A 5,000-nucleotide genomic window follows, 5' to 3' on the forward strand; every position below is an offset into this window, starting at 1 on the left:
CATCTGTGATCAAATCAGAAAATAGTACAGGCTGGCTGAAATCGAACAAGCCCATAACATTGAAATAAGTTTATCCGACTCCAGAAAACCCAGGTACACGGCACGGGACACCAAACGGATGACAAACATTATCGTGCACACTAGGATTAATCAGTGTGCCGATAATGAAAATATAGTGTTCGCAACAACGACAACGTACACTCTCCCAACAGACTGGTCACCCCAAGAGTACAGACCCGTAATGGGCCCTCCTTCACGGATCAAAATCTGATCGAGAATAAAATTGACTTGCTGATCGGAATGTGCTCCGAACAGCAATCGTCCATTAAGAAAATCCTAGGGCAAAAGCAAGCAGAGGACGCATCGGTCACACAAGAACTGATCCCCCCCTACCTCCCACCCCCCACCCGTGATCAGACCACATGCGAAACCTTTCCTTCCACATCTCCTCCCCCAGTCACAACGCCCCCTTCCTCCACCCCAAACCCCTCCTCCACACCCTCCACGCCCATACCCACGGCCGGTTATTCTCCCCTCTCTCCCTGCCCACGGACAGCCAGCTGCTTCCGCCCTTGCTGACCCGCCGGCCTTCAACTCTGCTGAGCCATCCATGTGTCCCTCGCTCGGCGCTCCAGTCAGCAGACCCCGGCCCATACAGACTCGCCCGCACCCCCCAAACCAAATTGAGAACCCTCCCGCCGTGAGACCCAAAACCAACACGCCAAAGAAGACCAAGGTGGAAGCTTCTACACAAGTAACACCTAAAGGGAGCTTTAGAAAAAAAAAAAAAAAAAACGGGAATAACAATCAAAGAGAACAACTCGACCCCAACCGCCACTGTGAGGAAACAGCTCCGCAGCAGGTGCAAGGGGCTACCGCCCTACCCGCTGCTCCCTCCTCCAGCAGTGCCACCAGTCATCATTAACAACTATACAGGACGAGCAAAGCCCACACAAGATATTGATGAAGACGGTTACACCAAGTTCAAATCAAGAAACCAGAGAAAAGAGACAGAGAATACCAAACACCGAAGCCGTTAAAGGGAGCAGATCGTCCTGACACAGTTTACCTTTATATCACCAGTTGTCACCCAGACACAAACGAAAAGGTCTTGGAACAACACTTATCTGAAAAGTTTCAAAACATTTCAAGTGTCAAAGCCCATAAGCGTGATGATACACTACTACACCAGCTTCACGGTGTCAGTAAGGGGAAAGCACAGAAAGCCAGAACTATTTATAGCCTCTGATGCTTTCCCCGACAATCTTAAATGTTATTAAACTAAAACAAGCACAGGCGCGATCAAAATGCTTGACCAGGCAACGCCGTCAGCGTTACCAGTGACTAAATCACATAATATATAAATAGAGCATATAAATGCTCAGTCTCTCCTCGGACATTTTGAAGAAATTAAAATGGTAATTGAGGAGAGAAATATGGACATATTATGCATAAGTGAAACATGGCTCCATCAGGAAATGGTTAGTAATACCATCAATATTCCAAGTGTTAAAGTTTTTAGGTGATGCACGATGAGGAGGGGTAAGTGCGGGATACACTGAAGTTAAGGCTGCACGCTTCCTTCCTTCATTAATGGCGCTGTTTATAGGCACCCCCATGCCACCTCGGAATCTTTGGAATACACTGAAAAGGGCTTTAGAGAACTGTCTTTAAAAAAAAAACCGCTTTTCGTTTTAGGTGACCTGTGATGATTTAACAAAATCTAATGTTACCTAAGATGATTACACAATATTAAATTAGAACAAATAATAGATAAACCTACACGAATTACAGAAAACATATCTTCTCTATTATTTTAATGATAACTAACAGATCAGACATCATTCTCCATTCCGATGTCATCCCGTGCCATGTTGCTAACTTATCACGATGACGTTAAACATAAAGAAAAAGTGACCAGCAGTAATAAAAACTTTTCACGATTTCAAACACTATGACTCAATCTTTCTGCGAGCTTATTTTGTCTAAAGAAAGGACCCGAATAGATATTTCAACGACAGATTATGTAAACAATCAAGTAACTATTCTCACGGAAGTTATTAAAAGCAGCATTGATGCGCTGGCTCCCTACGTAACGCGAACCGTCAGGCGTCACAATTGCTTTTCCATGGATAAATGACGACATCGAGAGCCATTAGCGATAGAAATAATGCTCACCAAACTTAAAATTAATAGAAATGAAGCCGCATTTCAGGCAGATCATAAAGTAAAAAAGAAATAGTAAAATTGCTAATTCAGCGTGCTAAAAGAAATTATTTCAGAAATAAATTCACAGAATATAAGATCAACTGATAAAACATGGGAAAATGTTTAAACATTTGTGCCTCACAACAAACACCTCACTAGTGCAAGTCCTATGCAAATCTAAGAGCATTTTAGTGACCTTTTCAAATATTGGAAAACTAACATGAACAAATAACTGTTTCTACATTATAACGAAACACAGATCGGGCAAGGCTTGCAACTATCATTTTTCAGACCACAACCAGTGGACGTAGAAACATTCATCTTAGTAATAAAACACCTTCGTGAAATAAATGCTGTAAGAACAGGCGGTACATATATGTATATATATATATATATATATATATATATATATATATATATATAAACACATAAACATACATAAATACATACACATACACATACATATATATACATATATATATATATATATATATATATATATATATATATATATATATATATACACATTTATATGAATATATATTTGTGTGTGTGTGTATATATATATATATATATATATATATATATATATATATATATATATATATATATATATATATATATATATATATATATATATATATATATATATATATATATATATATATATGTATATATATATGTATGTATGTATGTATGCGTTATGTATGTGTTTATATATGTTTATGTGTGTCTGAATAAATCAATATATGAATATTTGAATAAAATCAAGTAACAATTTTTTTTCGAGAAGCCAGATGCCACAGAGTAAACAAACGAGACGATTCATGACCTGCACGAGACGAATCTTCGAGGCGTTGTGTCTCCGAAACTTTATAGTGACTTTACATGCCTATCATAACCCCGCTTAAGGTCATGTTGAACCCACAAGAGAACAGATATTTGATTAAAGATGGGATTCTCTCAGATAGGAGACAGTAATCATACTAAAAGTGCATGTGCATCGAAGCAATATCGAATTATCTGAAGTCTTCAAAATGTTCATCTGACTGACAGACAAAAGATATTTTCTTTCTTCAGTTTACAGAATGGTCAAAGGATGCATCGAAGCTTCTAGAAGATGTCAAGGAAGTTGTACCACAAAGATGGATCTCTAGACGACAAAAACTTGGTCACACATCGCCAGCTGAAACTCCAAATAGTTATTATAGAAAGAACATGTTTATTTTGCCCCTTTGGTCGTTTGTCAGATGAAGTGGGGACACGTTTTGGTCGTGTTCAAAATATGAGCTTTGGTGTGCAAAACTGATTAAAATATTTCTTAAAGATTATTAATTTTATGAACTCTTTTGTAAATGGCTTTTCCATATCCTTTGCTGTTTGTGTTTCTTTTCAACGAAGGCCAGAATAATAGGAAATTATCCGGTGTGTTATGACCGTTATGTATTCTCGAACATTATTAATTATTTATTTTCTTCTTTTTCTTCTACTGATCACTATCTATGCTTCGAGGTACAGCGTTCTTTGCGGTTAAAGGCGTATTAATACGAAGCTTAGAAGCAGCATGCCCACACAGCATCTTGGCAGACTTCATGACCATCATTACGTGAAGGTGAACGGTGGTATGCTAAGAGGATATATACAATAGAAGCCTCAGTCAACTTGCTGCATTCTCTTAAGATTTCAGCCCGGGCCAGCGTGGACGTGTATCGGGTGGGGAGAGGGTGGGCCATACCTTAGTATGGCCCACCCTCTCCCCATCTGATACACGTCTCAAGTAATATTAAAGCCGTTCCTGTTGAGTCAGTATTGGTTAGGCTGGAGATAGAACGACGGGGGAAAGGCTGGGGAAGGCCTGTGTTCAGCAACGGATGTTAAAACGGCTGAGAGAATTCTCTAAGATTAGACCAAGCATTCTGCTAAGATGAGAATATTTCTATAATTCCCAGCAATTAGAAACGTGAATGATAACTGCAAAGGACGAGGTTTCCAAAGCCAGGTTTTAAGCCAAATCCGTTAACATCATTTAATTATGGAGTCAAAGTCCTAATAGCTAAATTGCTATTCCATCAATATCAGTTATGCTTCATCACCTAAGTTACATTCCTAATTGAATAAGGAAGTTTAATCATTTCTCTCATCACCTTATTTGTTAGTTTTCAAAAGTGAATAGGGGGGGGGGCATTCGATAAGATCTTGACGGTGGTCGCGGAAAATAATTGTCAATTAGTGTATAAACCTGGTCCTGTTTTCGGACTTTTTTTTTTCTTGTGTGTGTGTGTGTGTGTGTGTGTGTGTGTGTGTGTGTGTGTGTGTGTGTGTGTGTGTGTGTGTGTGTGTGTGTGTGTGTGCACACGCTTGTATACGTACACGAGTACATATAGATATGCATATACTGTATGGAGAGAAAGACAAAAGGCAAGTATGTTAAATCCCAACATAAGTCGACACAAAGCGAAATAAATATATTTATTTTCATTATCTGCGTTGTACCTTCTAGCACGCAATGCTATAGTGAAATTAAGTTAAACGGAACGCAATGCTATAAATAAAAAGACAAAATTTGCAGTGAAAACAAGCTTTAGGGGAATGCGATCCTATATTTTATCGTCAGCGTTATTATTATCACTTTTTTCCCTTTTCATCCTTTAATATTCTCTTCCTTTTCCAGGAAATATTCATTAGCTCTTTTCGTAAACACTCAATCCCCGAGCTATTTGTGTTATTCGTTGTATATCCTCCTTTCCTAAAGGAAATATAGAACACAGAGGATATGCGTTTACTTCAGTGCC

The sequence above is a fragment of the Penaeus vannamei genome, chromosome 39 (genome assembly GCF_042767895.1).
Source record: "Penaeus vannamei isolate JL-2024 chromosome 39, ASM4276789v1, whole genome shotgun sequence".
In the NCBI taxonomy this organism is placed as follows: domain Eukaryota; kingdom Metazoa; phylum Arthropoda; class Malacostraca; order Decapoda; family Penaeidae; genus Penaeus; species Penaeus vannamei.